Source organism: Lepidochelys kempii, chromosome 3, assembly GCF_965140265.1.
Source record: "Lepidochelys kempii isolate rLepKem1 chromosome 3, rLepKem1.hap2, whole genome shotgun sequence".
NCBI classification, from domain to species: Eukaryota; Metazoa; Chordata; order Testudines; family Cheloniidae; genus Lepidochelys; species Lepidochelys kempii.
The window spans coordinates 87,968,175-87,985,764 of NC_133258.1; the positions used below are offsets into that span (position 1 = coordinate 87,968,175).

Below are 17,590 nucleotides of genomic sequence, written 5' to 3' on the forward strand. Positions count from 1 at the left end.
TGTTCTCCACATCTAATGAATGTAGGACAAGTAGTATTGGGTTTAAATCTGCAGCAAGGGAGATTTAGGTTAGTTATTGGGGAAAACTTTCTAACTATAAGGATAGCTAAGGTCTGGAATAGGCTTCCAAAGAGAGTTGTGGAATCTCCATCATTGGAGGTTTTCAAGAATAGGTTGGTCAAATGCCTGTTGGGATGGTCTTGGTTTACTTGGTCCTGCCTCAGGGCAGGGGCTGGACTTGATAACTTTGAAGTCCCTTCTATCTCTACATTTCTATGATTTAATTGGTGTGCATAGTTACACCACAGTGGACAATGTTTTAAAATCAAGACAAGCTGCAGAGAGTTTTGCAGCACTATGACATAACTTTGGAGACCTATTAAAGATTTAGTCTGCATATGGCTAAGTCTTGACCAGATAGGAAGTTGAAACCATCCGAGACTGGAGTCTGTGATGGAAGCCTTGTAAACCATGGGGAGAACACTCACTATCCCAGTATGTGTGAACTGTGCAGCAACCACCAGATCTGAGGCTGGCCATAAGTTTACAGTGGCTGAGCAACTTCCTTGTACTTCTGGATAGCATGCTCTGGAGTGGACTCATGGCATCAAAAGATACTAATAAACCTAATAAAATTTACGAAACAGTCAGAAACAGGGGAAAAGGATGATGGGGAAGACACCAGAGGCATGCACGATTTCAGAGTAGGAATAAGATTCTCCTCCCGCCACACACACTCCAATCGTGTGACTTGTTAGTTAATATGCTTCCCTCACATGAAAGGAACTCTGAACCTGTCTTTATAGTTATTTATTTTTATATATAGTTATTTATATTAATACGGTAGTCAACTTTGCAGCATAATTGTTCCTTATGTTTATACTTTTAAAAATAAACTCAAATATACTCTGTGCAGAAAGTGCATGTAATATAAAATTAATAGAACAAATCAGAAATCTATACATGGAGGTATATAATGTATTGATCACTCAATTCCATTCTCAGATTATTCTCAAGTATCTTGCAACGTGTATTATATGTTACTATGGTCTAGCATACTGCACATTATTTTGCAAACATGAGGAGTTATAACAGGCAGTGCTAAGTTTTACAAGAATGGGTCTGACTGAACTGCTTTTATGTCAGCCTTCACCTCAGCCTGCACTAACTAGAGGAAATTCCAGACACCTCTGTACTGAATAAAGGATGGAATTTTCCAACAAATCCTTCCCTCTACAAAGCCAGGCTACACATCCTGTCCTAATTTGGGGAAGTTCAGAGTCGGATCTAAATTTTGCACCTTGGGCCTATCCTAGTTCTTTCCATGTGTGTATAAACAGTGGCATGGTCAGAAAGTAGAGTGCAGAGGAAGGTAGGGCAAAGGTTCCTGCTAAAGGGGCTGAAATCAGCCTAACTTAAAGGGACTGCTTTAAGTAAGGGCAACCACCCCAGCATTCTCTTTGGCCCCACTCCTGCTCCTCCCAGAACCCAGTCCCTATTTCAGTTTGTGATCATAGACAGCGAAGAGCTTCTTAGGGCACCCCAGCAAATTGCCTGTGCCAGGGGAATTCTCCCCAATCATTGTGCCATCTTTTTTACAGACCTTATAAGTCACCAGAGCAGCATACAAGGACCAGAGTGGGAAGCAGAACCATTCCTATAGTTCATATACATTTCATACATTTGTATATGTTCCTATTAACCAAATCCTAGGTAGCCATTCATTTTCACTTGTAGAGTGTTTCTGGCAGTCTGAATGAGATGACTACAAGACCCTGGTAATAGTTCACCATGAGAATTTGCAGATAAACTCCAAAGAGAAAGAATATTGAATTTAATAGAAGCTACAAGTTCACTGATACTAACTTTAAACGATACCCAAAATTGAGATCTCATGAATAGTAAAATCATAATTGAACACATTTTCTTCTTCCCCATAATGAGCTGAAAGATCTTTGTGTAATATAAACTATCTGTATATATAAAGTCTGCTGCAGTTTCCACGATATGCATCTGATGAAGTGAGCTGTAGCTCACGAAAGCTTATGCTCTAATAAATTGGTTAGTCTCTAAGGTGCCACAAGTACTCCTTTTCTATCAGCCCAGTGTTATGTATATTCCCATTATGAGTCCATTCTGCAAACCTTATAAAAGCTGAATTTCTAATAATCTCAGTGAGGATTTATGTACCTGGAAAGTTTGCAGGAGTATGAACTAAGACAAAATCCTGACATGTTCAGTGCCATGTGTGTCAAAATACATTTCACCATATAAGATTATGTATGTACACGTTTGCATTCTGTCTGAGCACAGATATTGGAACTCATGCCCTTTATTTTAATACAGATCTCAATTATTTATAAACCCTTGAAAATGAACTTGTAAATAGGATTTTAACATTGAGTACAAACTGACCTTTGTAGCATTCACTGAGCAACATAACTGTAGGTATTGAAACATGGGCAAGAAATGACTACTGTTTTTGTGTATCTTCATCAGCAATCCTCTATTAATAGCTCATGTTTTCAGAATGCTGTTCAGTTTCACACAATTAGGGCTGGTCTACCCACAAAAGTTGTACTGCTTTAATGGCAGCAGTATAGTTATAGTAGTACTACCCCACAATGAGTGTGTGGATCCAGTTACAACATTATGAAAGTGCTTATACAGGTAACACTTAATCCTGTATTAGAAGCAGAATAAGCAATTTTAGTATACAGCACCTTTACACTAGTAGAACTGCATCCACTGTAATGGGTTTTATTGGTATATTGGTTTAAAAAAAATCACATCCCTAATCAATATATTTATACCAGTACAAAACTTCAGTGCAGACCAGGCTTTAGAATCAGGGCACAGATTAAGCTATGATTATTTGTTGAAATAAGAAAACAATTCCTGCAGGTCCTCTTTCTTGCGGATTTTACCCCCAATGGCTAGAGTCACCAGCAATGACTGGCCAGTTACAGTTTTCCAGCATATTTGGAATATTATTATAACTCGATTCTTAACTTTCCATATTGATCCAATGCACGGATTGTGGGGCATATGCCATGCCTTTTGGGTTTTGGGTAACAGAATCCAGAAGGCAAGATGTCTAGTTCATAGACAGCTCTTATTGGTGCACCCTAAGGACAGAGACAAACAAAGAACAAATATTACATTTTATACTGCTGGAAAAGTAAGTTACCCTGGCTCCATTCAAGCTACCTTCCAATTACTATTTAGCGTCAGGTCTTGCCTTCCCATAGATTAAATCCAGTTTAGCACTAAGAAGTCCACTCACCTCTGGCTTTGAAAGTTGGTCAGAAACAGAGCCAAGTGAAAGGATTAATCAACTCATATCCAGCCAAAAAGCAACCTAGAGGGATCATTTAGTTATTCCTTTTTCCCCAGCTGTTGTGTGGAGCCCAAGCATCCACTTCTTCCTTTCTGTTATGGAGGAAGATTTAGGATAAAATTACACCTCAGGAAGGAATTTGGAAGAGCTCATATGCTCTGTCACTAGGTGCTTAGTAGAGTTTAGCAGGAAACATCTTCCCCATCCCATGACAATTTTCCCGTCCTGAATAGAGACAAAAAGTTTATCTCAAATGTTTACGGATTGATAATCTGAAAAAAATAATTTAGATCAAGTTAACTTGTAACATTTTGTTTTCATAACTTTAAAATTAAACATGCATATATTTTACTATACATTAATTTTAAATTTAAAGTTGTTTTGAACAAAAACAACATTTTGTTAAAAAACAGCAACAACAACAACACACCACTCAAAGAGGATATGGCAAAAATTTTCAACAAGGGAACAGTTTTGGTTTTGACAACCAGCACTTTCCAACAAAAAAATGTTTAGTTAACAATTCCTGTTCAGCTTTAAGGCATGCCATTATATCTGGTTAAAAGTTTTTCGAAAGACTATTTTTATTTCAAAAAGCCACCTAAAATATATGGAAAATTTGTTTAATTCAAAACTGCAGTTTTTCAAGTAAACTAAATGTTTGTCATGAGAAAAACAAAAATATTCCATTTTTTCCTCATTGGATTTTTCTCCCAGTTTAGAAAAGGGGGTACAGAAAATAAAAGGGGGAAATGAAAACAATTTATTTTTTTAAGTTTTGCTTTGTTTCACCAGAAAACAAAATTCAATGAAATGTTGTCTTGAATTTTTTCAAAGATATCATTTTTTGTTCAGTCCTACTTGACTCATCAATAAAAAGATGAAATTCACCTTTTTCTGTCCCTCTGTACCAAGCTGTGCAAGTGGATAGCAGGAAGAGTGCAGACACACCTATATAATGGGTCTCTGCACTGGCATCAAAGCAGCAAGCAGGGAAGACAAAAATGCAGACTGAAGAAAGGCAAGGGAAGGAGCTGCTGAGTGATATTTACATGGATCTAGTGCTCGAACAACTATGCAGTGGTTATGGAGACGGGGCTGGAATAACAGCTGTTTCGGTTTAAACAGCAGCCCCACATTCTGATCCAGACTTGGAGGTAGAGCAGATTTCATCTGCCCAAGCACTCTGCACTCCACCCACATGGAGCCTGGACAGTTGCACTTCATGCCAGTGAGTGAATTCCTCCCTTGGAGAAGAAGTAGCATAATTAATAGTTTTTAAATGTGTGCTAGTGATGTCACCTGCTATGTACAGTTTATTACAACAGTTATCTGGCCCCACTGAAGTCAATGGGAGTTTTGCCACTGACTTCAATGAGGCAGGTTTTCACTCAAAGTCTCTTCTGCCTATGTGTAAAGTCTTTGCAATATTTGAAAGCCACAAAGACTTTTTTCTTTCAGAATAATTTGAAAAGTTCACAAAAGCAGGTATTTTAATATTTGCTTTGAAATTAGATTTTGAATCATAATTCTGGACTGCATGCTTCTGCCTACAGTATAAATAAAAGCATGTTTATTGTCTGGATAGATGGAAATGTAGAGTATTAATTACAAATCTGATTTTGCACTGGATATCAATCCTTTTGCTACAGGCACGAATATGAAATTAAGTGGTAGAAAATGTTTACCACCCCATTTTATACTACGCTTTATAATTATATAGCAGCACATAGATGAGAATGCCTGGCAATGATTCCCTATAAATTCCATTTCTGAAATCTTGCCAAAGAAAGGATCCACTCGATCCAGTCAATTGCCTTCCAGTCAATCACTGAGCCCTGCTGTTTTGTTTTACCTTCAGGAAACATTTATAGTAAATTTATTGTGCTATCATATCTTCCTTTATCTTCATTGTTTTTCCTGTCTGACATTCAGCAGATCCCTACTAGTGACAGGGAACTTAGAAGGGGGTCAAAGCAGAAACCATTTTAGATTTTGATACAAAAAAAAAAACACCTTTAAAAATATAATCTGTATTAATTAGTGTCCATCAGGATTTTTAATCCACTGAATTGTCCCTTCTAACTTTTTACTTTTAAGCATTCATTCCAGCAATGCATCAGATTTGTTGTTTACTTAACAGTAGAAGCATTTTAGATAATTTTTGTATTGTTTTATTGATCTGTTACACTTATTTCATCCTGCTTATTCTCATTTTTATATAGACAGAAGTTTTTTTGTTTATGCTGTAGTAGCAAAGCTCCTAACTATAATCTTAGCTGTTCTTAGTGTTGCTTTAAAAACAATAACAACAACAAAACAAAGACAAGACAATTGATATTCATTTTGCCTTTTGATTTGTGTCCCATGGATTAACATCAGTATAAGGAAGTTCATTTGTTAGTAAAAAAGTATCAGATTCATTTAATCTTCTGCATCTCTCAGGTTTACAATCTCAGAATCATGTTTGACTCCTTCCTCTCATTCTTGCCACATATCTGGCCATCACTAAACCTTTTCACTTCTTTTCTACACGATTAACAAAACAAAACAAAAAACCAAGCCCCTCCCAATCCCCATGAAGCCTTCTTTTGTCCTGGAAGCAAAAACTCTTGTCCATACCCTTTTTATTTGCCATCTCAACTATTCAACTTCAAGTCTTCCCAAACCCTCAATCAAAATCCTTCCCCAAACCCCATTCGTGCTAATCCAGAGTGTAACAGCCAAAGTTATCTTCCTTGGTAGTCAAACAATATCAAATGCTCTTTAAATAGCTCGATTGGCTTCCCATCATTATCATTTTTTAAATTTTTGGTCTGACCTTTGAGGCCCAGTAGAATTTACCTATGGCCTACATAAATCATGTGCCACTCGCCCTCGGTCTCCCAGTGTTGCTAGCATCAGCACCTCCTTTGTTTCCTTCTCCCACACTCCTTTCTCCAAACCTTCTGCAGTGTTGATTCCTAAGCAAAGATCTACCTCCAAAGCTGAGTTTGCTAGGTCACCAATCTTCTCCCCCTCTATGTAATTCCTAAAGGAGTATGAAATCCTGGCTCCATTAATGTTAGTGGCTAAATTCCCATTGACTTAAGGGGGGCAGGATTTCACCATCACTTCTGTGTGGTATACATTCAACACAACTGAAAAATAATTAGTTCAGAAATGTATATATAGATATTTAAGGTAACCATTTCATCTTGCCTTTCTCTCTATTCTAGACTGTACTGTGAATGTTATTATTAACATTATTAAATGTTACTATTACATTAGTGTCTAGGGGATTTAATCATGAACCAGAGCCCCATTGTGCTGTATAAACACATAAATGATTCTTTCCTGAATGATCTTATCATCTGGGCATAAAATCAGACACACCTGGTGGAAAGAACAAACAGACCCAGGGAGCACAAGGAAACAGTAAGGTCATACTTGCCAGGGTAATAATCAGGGGGTCTCAGAAAAGCAACTGCCGAACCATTGTCAGGATGTTGTAGGCATCATGGCAGAGGAGAATTTTAAGTAGAATGAAGGAGGTGGCTTTGCACATGTTTGTGGGGGTACTCCATAATGGGCAACATGGAACAAAGAATGAAGATGCTTGTTTGAAAGTTTACTACATACTGTGGGCAATAAAGTTTGGCATTGCTGACATGTCAATTAAATGTTTTAGAGAGGATAGGTAGGATGGGGATAGACTCTGAAAATGCCTTGAAAATGAAGACAAGGAGTTTGTTTGATGCAATGGCAAAAAGGAGACGATGGAGGGACACAAAGAGAGGGGTGACATGGGTCAAGTGATGAGCTAGTAAAAAGGATCCTTGCCGCAACTTTTTGGATGGATTCAGTGGGACAAGATGGGATTTGTCAGAGCCAGAGAGGAGGAGGTTGCAGTAGTTGAGACACAGGACGCGAGTTTTAGTTGTGTGGATGGAGAGGAAAGATGGATCTTAGTTGTAATGTAGGAAGCAACAGGAGCAAGGTATAGACACAGACTGGATCTTATTGATAATAAATACAAACAAAACAAAAATCAATGTATTGGTCTGATGTTTTGTGAATTCCAAAGAAAAGAGTATAGTCACGGATGCATGGTCAGAAAGTGTTATCTATCCAATGAAGCAGTGAGGTTTCTGCAAAATTCTATCCAACAAGGCCCTGATCCTGAAAAGACTTAAGCAAATGCATAATTCTACACATATGAATAGTCCTATCTAGGCTTAAGAGTACAAACTTTATCTCTGTCTGAAGAGATACATTTTTGCTTGTCTTTCCTTTGTCAGTCAGTCCCAAATCTGTTGTAAATTTAGTTCTCAGAAGCAGGAGTAAGAGAGTAGACTAAAGTGGCCTGTTCTGTAAACTAAGTAAACTTCTATTAAAACAGTATCTGTCTCAAGTGAAAAAATACTGGTAAATGGTTTAGGTTTGTTTATTTAAACAAATTCTGTGGTGTCTGTTTTTATTTATTATGTATAACATAATAGCAGTAAGACCAAAAAAACAAAAGCCGCCCATTTGCAAAAGACCCAGGATGCTGTACAAGGCTATTGCCATGAAGATAAGCCCACTGTACTTGTCAGACATGTCACTTTTTAAGGTATCATCATAGTAGCAAATCTAGTTAGTGGAGTGGATGGCATTGTGGTCCAGCTTGTACAGAAAGCTTATATACCTGCTGAGCAAGTTTAAGCACCTGCTTTGGAGGACAAACCCCTATTCTTCAACTCATGTCACAGTTATTTCTGTGCAGGATTAAACCAGTATTGGCATCACCTTTATGACTTTTCAAAACAAGAGTATATACCCTTTGTTTATAAATTGAGTCATAAAGACCTTTTACCAATCATTTCTGGTATTTAGTTTTCTTTTTTAAATAAGTTTGCCTAAATGTAATATCCAGTTATCCCTTGCACATGCATCTGACGAAGTGGGTATTCACCCACGAAAGCTTATGCTCCAATACGTCTGTTAGTCTATAAGGTGCCACAGGACTCTTTGCTGCTTTTACAGTTATCCCTTGGTAGTCTCCAAATGTCTCTACTATAACGAAGACAAACAGTTTTATTTATGATAGTCCTTTGGAGACTCCAACAAATGCACACAGTCAAAATTATTCAAGACATAATAATACAAGATACTAGTACAGCAACTTGAATGGATAAACTTGATGTCATGCAGAAAAGAAATGGACTGGACATGAGTGTTATATACCACACCATGACAGACATGTTATTTTAATCCCTCTGCATAGGAAGTCAGATCTTCTCAAGAAGCATCCCATTGCTATCATCAACATGCATCATGACCACAGGTACCAGTGAGATAACATTATCCGTTTTTGCAATGTGAAGCATAGTGTGTCACCTCAAATATCTTAAAGGTTCTCTGGGTTATTAAATAGTTTAAGTGTCACAATTTTCCTTAATTTACCTATTCAATAATAGCTGAACTTTATAAGCTTTAGACAAGATTGTTTTGTATTATGTTATATTGGTGTCTGTTAGTATTACTAGAGTTCATCGTGTGTTACTTTAATTATAAAGTTTGTTCTTTCATACTTCATCTTTGAAAATTCACTTGGGTCTGAGCATAAGATGTCTCAGCCCTACAGAATCACTATATGGTTTTTATGTAATTAAAAATGCATTTGAACATTTTAAAAAAAGATTTACAACTTAAAAAAATAAAGTAGAATTTCTTTAAGGTGCTTCCCACCCCACCCCCCAAAAAAAAGTTAATAAAATTTGTCAAGCAGTCATTACATAGTATAGCCCAACCACTGTCAATATTTGTGGCCCTGCTTCAGGAAAACATCGCTATCCAGCAAAGCTATTAAGCACATGCCTAAGTTCCAATGACTTCAATGGGATTTAAGTACATGCTTAAAGATATGTATGGGCTTAGTGTTTTCCTGAACGTGAGTCCTTCTGCTATAACCATTTTATTTTATTTTAAAATGCGCACTACTTTGCATAGTTACAAACTCTTGATTCAGCGCCAAATCCTGCAGTCTTTACTGAAGCAAAACTCCCAATGCCTGAGAAAGAAAGCTTGGATTTGGTACTAGCACAGTATTTACACAGACCAAAATGACTTCATTAAAGTCATCCATTGCCAGATACTGTTTACCTAACGAAGTATGGATGAGTAACAAAATTCCAAGTAAACATTATCTGCGTTGCAAAATTGCAGGGGCAGTTTATTTGGTTAAAAAAATGTTGCTGTTGTTGTTGTTTAAATACACAAGAGTGTTTCAAATTAATCTTGAATTTTGTGAAAGCTTGCCTTTACATAATTTACATTTTGGACCAAAGTTGATATAACAGTGTTTCCCTTGATGTATGTTTTCATGTTATTTAGCCACTAGACTCTATTGTGTGGTAAACTCATGCATTTCTAAGGGAGATTGTTTTCTCTAGAAAGTCATGATTAAAACAAAGGAAAACAAAATTCATGAATTAAACCAGTAATAAAAGCTAAGCCAGTACACACAAGCCACTAAAACATCAAGTTATATATGACAGTCCTTCCTTGTTCTGTTGCACTGAATTTAGATATTGTGGTTCTCCAGCCATGGTATGCATAATTTTACATACCATCTGTTTTACATGTCATATTCCATACGTAGAATGCATAACCTGAATACAATATTTTGATGGATTTGAGCTACATGAATGTTTTTGTTCTTAAATTGATGGGTTATGAGTTAAGAACGATATTCTTCAATTTCTAAGAATTTGCCCTACAAATTAGGATATGACACCATACAATTGATTTTAAAATATAAACATGACAAGAAGTCAGAAGAAAGTCAAGGGTCTTTTTGCTGGAATCCTGGTAAGAATGTTTACAATCTAATTATATGAGCTCAGTAATCTGTCAGTATCAGTCATATGATAAACAAACTGGAAGATTACAAGACTTTATAAATATGTTTCAAAGGAACATACTTTATAGTACATTTTCAGAAGCCTAAATGAAAAATTTAGACAAGAGTAATATCTGGATCAAGCAACACTTTTTCCTCAGCAGATTATACTGACAAGAAGGTTAAAAGTGACTAAAGGAGGTTCAAATGTAGATTCTTCATTTACTAATTTCCTTTCCCACTCCCTACAACCTCTGATCTAGGAACCCCTGCCCCCCCAAAAAAATCACATACACGCTTCATTTATGGATAAACCTAAAATACCAACGAGTATACACCTTTCTAATTTCAGAAACCATACACAAATGTTTGAAGTATCACTTGGATTTCTTAATGTATATGTGAGCAGTCATTGGGACAAAATCTAAAAAGGTGTATAACACAGCATAGCTGATGGCCTACCAGGGGTTATGCTAAGATTTATGCAAATAAATATCCTTGTTTTCAGAGTTGTGGAATATCCACAACTCCAGATGAAATCAACAGGACCTGCAGTTGCTTAGCAGCTTCGGGGGAGGGGGGGGGGGGAGAATCAGGCCAAAGTTTTTAATATGGAAAAATATTCATTATCTAAATAAAAGTAAAATAGTAAAAATAACTTATTGCAATGACTGTCAGTAACTACCAGATAAGACAAGAAAAACCTCAACAAAATTCTGTCTAACTGAGCCCCAAATATATAGTACCTGATTTAAAACAATTTAAATTCAGGATATTACAGTAAAGTTAGGGATAAAAACTGCAGTCTGACATTTAAGTCTGAGCCTCCTCCCCATAATGTGAAGGTTGTAAGAGAAAAGAGAAAGTGACAAAAAGAAAAGCATTTATCTACGTTAAAGCCTTGCCCTCCCCCCCCCCCCAGCTCTAATAGGAACATCTGTCCATAAATAAATATTATGGACACATTCAATTTAATAGCAATTCTGCTGAAAGCATAGAAAAAAGCTGATTGCTAGGACCAGTACCTTGAATTGTATATACAGCATATATGAACTTGACTTTTTTATTAAAAGGGTAACTATAAGAAAATATGGAAAGGTTATTCTTTGCTATGAAGCATCCTATTTCTAACAATTAAATATCTGTAGGCATCTTGGATTACTGGCAATGACCCTGACAGTTGTTAGATATTTGTATAAGGATATTAAGTGTTTTGGAGTTCTTTTTAACATTTTGTAGAAAAGTTAATAAGATCACTATATATAGAGCTTCCACAAATTATTCTTTTGGATGAGAATTGACAAATAGATCTATAAAGTACAAATAACATTCTATCATTTTAGAGTAGGTGAAGAGGATTAAAAAGTGGTCAGGGTATGCAAATGAGAGGGGTTTTTTCTTAAAGGTTTATTAAAGATTTGGGGTCCCATTACTATATTGAACTGCTTCTAACCCTGATACTCCACTATGCAGACAACATTCTATGAACTAAAACTTCCATCTACTACTTTTTTGCATAAAATATGCTTTGTAATCTATATCATGTTCATTTTAATTATTAAGATGCATTCTTGTTTGTGTATATGTTATTCAGGAGTTCTTAAAAATGGAAGAAGAAATAAAAAGTATACAACATGTACTACGTTCCCCCAAGGAGAAGGGGGAACTGTTCAAGAACTGAATATTATGCAACACCTTTCCTTGTGGATATTACATTTCTCTTGTTAATCTCCTGTTCCCACTGCTTACTCTTAGGGTCTGATCCATAGGCTATTGAAGTCAATGGGAGGCTTTGCACTGAGCTAAGTGGGCTTTGGATCCGGCCCCTCTCTGGTTAACAACTTTATAGTAGGGGAGGGGCAGGGGAAGGGGAAAGTAGAGCACTAGAAAAAACAAAACAAAAACAGAACATTCTGACCCCCTGGATATTTTGTGGAAGTCTGTGTATGAAGTGACTCAGTCTCCCTTTTGTTAGCAAACATTTGAAGAGAAGACAATCATTTAGATTTTTCTTCTATGTCCGAATGGAAATCTGCAAGATAATTCTGACACAATGCAGCTAAACATCCCTTTGGTAACAGCTATTCTTATCTTCTTAGAATGAACTTCTTTCACTAATCTCTGCTACTGTACCTCTTTCAGCATGCTCTCTTATTCTTTTCCTTTGAACAGTATTCAGCACTAGCCCTACCCTTCTTTCACTGAAGTCAATGGGAGTTTTGCCATTGACTTGAATGGGAGCAAGATCAGACCCAGTATTTCAAATAAACGGAGACAAGATATGCTCCTCATGGTGTTGCTTCTAAAACCAGGAGAAATATTGAAATCGTGTAGCAAAAATCTATTTAAAAGTCTCCAGCAATCACCAGCTTTATCTGTTTCCCACTGCTTTGCCTGACTCGTGGGAAGGAACAAACAGCCCCCTTGCTCTAGAGAGTCTGACATCTGACAGCCGGAGGTACCAGCGATCTGAGAGGAGTCACCAGGCACAAACCTCTAGTTGGGTGCAGCCAGGCACTAATTTGATATCAACCATTTTGCAAATATTAAAGCTCCCTTACGGGAACAATATTTTGCAGCCAGAACCCGCTACGAAGCACATAATGGAGAGATATGGGCTGGCAGGAAGAAAGGATAGTAGTTGATGAACTCCATAGGCGGCTTCCTTGGGTAAGGGCTGAATTGCCTGTGGTGGGAGTGGGGAAGACCCACGCTGGGACCCAGGCGACAGGAGGCGCGATGCCACCTACCCCAGGAGCGGAGCCTCTCCCACCGCAGGTTACATTGGCTGGCGGGAGAACAGACCCTCTCACTCCCCTTCTACAGCTCTGAATCGCATCACTACTAATATAGGGGTCACTCTAACAGTAACAGTATAAACCACAAGCCTCTGGCAGCCAGATATGGGCTAATTCCTTACAGCAACTCCCACCTGCCCTCGGCAACACAGAGCCCCGTGCCCAGCTCCAGCCTTATCCCCAGTAAGGCACAGAACCAATGGTACCCAGCAGAGCAATGCACAGAAACCCTTCAGCAGGGCACGGAACCAATCCCACAACTGTACCCAGAGCAAGGCACACAGTCTGCAGCAACGCAGACCCCCTACAACTGTACCAGAGCAATGCAGAGAACCAACCCCTCCGAAAAACTGCACCCCGGCCAACTCTCACAATGCCCCCACTGTACCCAGAACAAGACAGGGAAGCCCCCACACGGCACGCCCACAGAACCCCCAAAGTGCCCCCCAAAGACATGCACAACCCCCACACAGCAGGAGCCCCAGCAACACACAGGAGAACCCTCCTGCGGTACCCGGCGCGATGTCCGAGAGATCCAGCCCAGCCGCGGGAAAGTCCTTCTCTAAAGCTTCACCTCAGCATCACCTCAGCCGCTTCCTCTCGCCCCCCGCCTGGCCGCGCGTGCGGTAAGCCCGGGCACCGCGAGCGCTTAGCCCAGCAGATGCTGGCAGGGGCAGGCTTCCTGCTCGTCACCACCACTTACCGGGCACCCTGAGAAGCCGGCGGGGGGCAGCGGGTCGGGTTTCGCCGTTCAGCAGCCAGGGCTCAGCCCCGCGCGGGAGACCCCGGGAGCGAGTGGATCTGCGGCGTGTGGGAGAGAGACACTCACACGCACTGCTGGAGACGGGGCGGGGGCGCGGGGAGAGACGCGGAGTTCAGGACGCGTTTTCTGCACACCCCAGAGAGGCTGGGGCCAGGTGCAGCAGGGCGCGCGCCCGCGGCGCGGGCACAGCGGCGGCAGCAGCAGCCCCAGTCCCTGCACTGCCCGTCCCCTGTGCCCGGGAGCGGCGGCAGCAGCCGCAGGAGATGCAGCCCCCCAGCCTCACACAAACTCTCTCGCTCGCTCCCCCGGCTGAAGAGCCCCACTCCCCTGCCTTCCCCGGCTGCGGCGGGAGGCCGGCGTGGCAGAGGAGGTCCAGCCTCCGTGGCTGTGAGGGAGACCCGGCGGCTCTCCCGCAGCGCCCCCTCTACCTCCCCCTCCCCCCGGCCAGTGAGGGGCGCCCCGCAGCTGCCGCCGCCCGTGGATGTGCCCAGCTGGGCGCGCGAGTCTCTGGGCCCGGCGCACGGAGCAGCCCTCGCCCCCCGGAGGTCACAGCCGCGCAGGCTGGGAAGCGCAGCGCGGGTGGCCCCCGCGCAGACACACAGGCGCGACCCGGCCGCTGCTCCGAGGGGCCCGGGCCTGCCTCAGCCACGCACTGGGCACCCCGGCGAGGGTGCAAGCATGCCCTAGGGGACCCGAGCGGGGAGGGGAGCGCGGCTCGGCAGGCGGGGAAGGAGCGGCCGGGGCGCTGCTGCTTGCTTCTGTGAACTGTTGCCGGATATTTCCACTGCAGCGTAAGGAAGCGGCAGCATCGCCGAGACAGCTTTGCCATACCTGATTTGATGCCTGCACCGCCCACCCTCAGCTCACCTTCTTCCCAAACGGAATGATGGGCTCAGGAGTTAGGTGCCATGGTTTACTTCCTGCCCCATTAAAATATTTTCCCCAGGCTAGGGGGAATGGTTTAAAACCCCAGACACCCCCGTTCGCAGGAGAGGGAAAAATAGCCACCGTCAAGTTGTTTCCTTGTTGATTTGCATTTTAAGCTCGACTGCTGCTGCCGGTCCTATTATAGAGTCTCACTAGTGTTCCCCAGCGGGCATACCAGGCTGAAGAGAGGCAGCTACACCTTGTCTAACTGGAGTTTTCTCCAGATGATCTGCTCTAAAACTGTCCTACCCTTGAGATGGGGGGAGGGGGGGGGCTTTTGAATGCGAGTTTGGGATGGAAGTACTGAGCTTTTTTTTTTTTTTTTTTTTAAACTACTACAGCATTTAGGAGTTTCAACTATTGTCTCTGAAGGTATACCTTTTGGTTTTTCGTCATTGAGGGAAGGTGAAGGGAACTAGGGTAAACTGGATAATTGCAAATGAGAAGTTGGAAAGTGGTCTCATGAAGGTATGAACTGGTTCATACATCTGTGAGCAGGCTGGTGGCCAATCACTGAGAAAAGGATTGGGCCCAAAGTATCTCAAGTAGCAGAAAATACCAACTGAGGGCCTGATTCTTCTTGGGCCTTTACTTGTATAGTTATTTGCACCAGTACAAAGTGGCAGGTTTCAGAGTAACAGCCGTGTTAGTCTGTATTCACAAAAAGAAAAGGAGTACTTGTGCCACCTTAGCGACTAACCAATTTATTTGAGCATGAGCTTTCGTGAGCTACAGCGCTCATGCTCAAATAAATTGGTTAGTCTCTAAGGTGCCACAACTACTCCTTTTCTTAGTACAAAGCAGGTGTAAAATGCTACCAATCTGCTACAATGCATATATATTTGCTATTCATAGTGACATAAGTCCCAGAGTATGAAGAATGATAAACAAACAACAAAAGAGCCTGCTACCATTCAGATTTATAATAATTTATATCCACTTTACACCAAAGTGTAAGACTACACAAGGCGCTGCGCACAAGTGAATCAGGAGCCTGCTATTTTTCATTCCTCACCCATCAAACTATGGGACTCAAATGTTCACCATGAATGACTGAAAAAGCTGCAGGATTTCTGGGGGAAAAACCTGTATAAAAATCCAACTTCTATTTACCAACAACTCCTTCAATGATAAAAGTTAAACAAAATTATGTTGTTAAATGTATTGAGCAGGAGGAAATGTGGCTGTTTGCCAAATCTATGATCCATTAATCTCTTTAGCTCATTGTTAGCAGGCAACAATAGCACACAATCAAATTCTTACATTTTAAAGACGTCATTTTCTTTTCTTTTTTACTAAAATCCACTCATAACAGATTAAGAGAAGCCTTTAACAATACAAGCAATAAGGAAGGAGTACAGTGTATTTTTATTGAACAAATGATGCTAGTAGTTTGCACTGTTTCCCAGGGATTAAAAATATTGCTTGTCCGATATGATAATATATTCAACAAAGGTGAATGATAGTATATGAAAAATTCATACTTTACATCAAACCTTTTAACTAATTTAATATTCAGCACTAAAACATATATTTATGTTATCAGTTTTATTTGTAGTTCTGTTTATACACAGAAATGAAATGAAGCCCAGTGTGGTAGAAAACGTTTTGCTAATTAAAATATGCAAATAGAACATCTATTTTTCCCCTCACTACCTTTCTTTTTTTTCCATATCCTTTATATGGCGCACATAGAATATTATGCATATACTTCAAAGATTTTTTTCCCCCTGAATAAATAAGAATAATCAGTAGTAGAAGTGCAGCACGCAACACAACAGTAGCAAATTAGTGTCTGTACTTAAGGAAAAATCATTGATAGGGATACAGGTGGAAGTTATGTCTTTTAAAAGCAAATATGGAAACACTATAAACTTCCTTTATTTTGTTTAGTTGCTTTGTGTTATAGGAGCAGTCACTTGAGATAATTATGTCTCCATCCAAACATGGTTGTCATGTCATCTTAGAAGGTCTGTATTCTAAAGGGCAAATTCCATCCCTCTCAGTGGAGACATGTGGAGTCTTTTCTGACTGCAGACTGGAATATTTGATCAAATCCTAAGAGAGGCACTTTTCTCAGGTGTAGCCATGTGCTGCCAAACCCCTCCCACTGCTCAGTGGATGCTACAGATATGTGAATAGTCTTCTTCCCTTACATGGCCCTCAGGATTGCATTTAAGTAAAACATGAGAAAAGAAATATGAGGAAGAACATTGATCATGGGGGATTGTTACCAGATTTGCCCATTACTTTGGGGGTACTCACTTATTAGGGTTATTCTTCCGGGGGAGGGTGAGGAAATTTGTAATTCTATCAATGTACCGCTTGTGTCACTTGTGTTTTCATACGGAGCTCTACTTCTCCCTTCTGCAAGTTCTCCTCCCAATGGAGCTATCCTGCAGGACCTAGGTTCCCCAGGGCTGGGTTCCTCCAGCCTCAGAATCAAATCATAGAATATCAGGGTTGGAAGGGACCTCAGGAGATCATCTAGTCCAACCCCCTGCTGAAAGCAGAACCAATCCCCAATTTTTGCCCCAGATCCCTAAATGCCCCCCTCAAGGATTGAACTCACAACCCTGGGTTTAGCAGGCCAATGCTCAAACCACTGAGCTATCCCTCCCCCCATGAACACACACACACTCTAACAGAGCATGTCTGAGCAGACCGGGTCAATCAGCACTCCCAAGCTGTCACCCTTATATGCCCTTGAACTCAGCAGGCTGGGTCAAATAGCACTTCCCAGCTGACACCCTCATATGCCATGGGCACTGCACCAGAATAGAGTATGCGTGAACAGGCTGCGTTGAGCAGCACCTCCAAGCTGCCACCCTCCTATGCTACAGGTTCAGCACGTCCTGATCCCCACTTTCACGTTACAATTGTTCTGGTCAAAACCC

The 17,590-nt window shown here is 40.6% G+C and overlaps 1 protein-coding gene across 3 annotated transcripts in view; it reads right to left on the minus strand.

Moving 5' to 3' along the window:
* The window catches only part of HS3ST5 (heparan sulfate-glucosamine 3-sulfotransferase 5), a 268,638-nt gene extending 253,789 nt beyond the window's left edge, over positions 1-14,849 (minus strand). For 2 of the 3 annotated variants that reach the window (XM_073337105.1, XM_073337104.1), the window contains exon 1: positions 13,707-14,077. The gene's annotated coding sequence lies outside the window, so the exon portion shown is untranslated. Of the gene's footprint in view, positions 1-13,706; positions 14,078-14,597 lie in introns of those variants that run through there. The other variant, XM_073337106.1, reaches the window with a different exon arrangement.
* Positions 14,850-17,590: the final 2,741 nt, after the last annotated feature.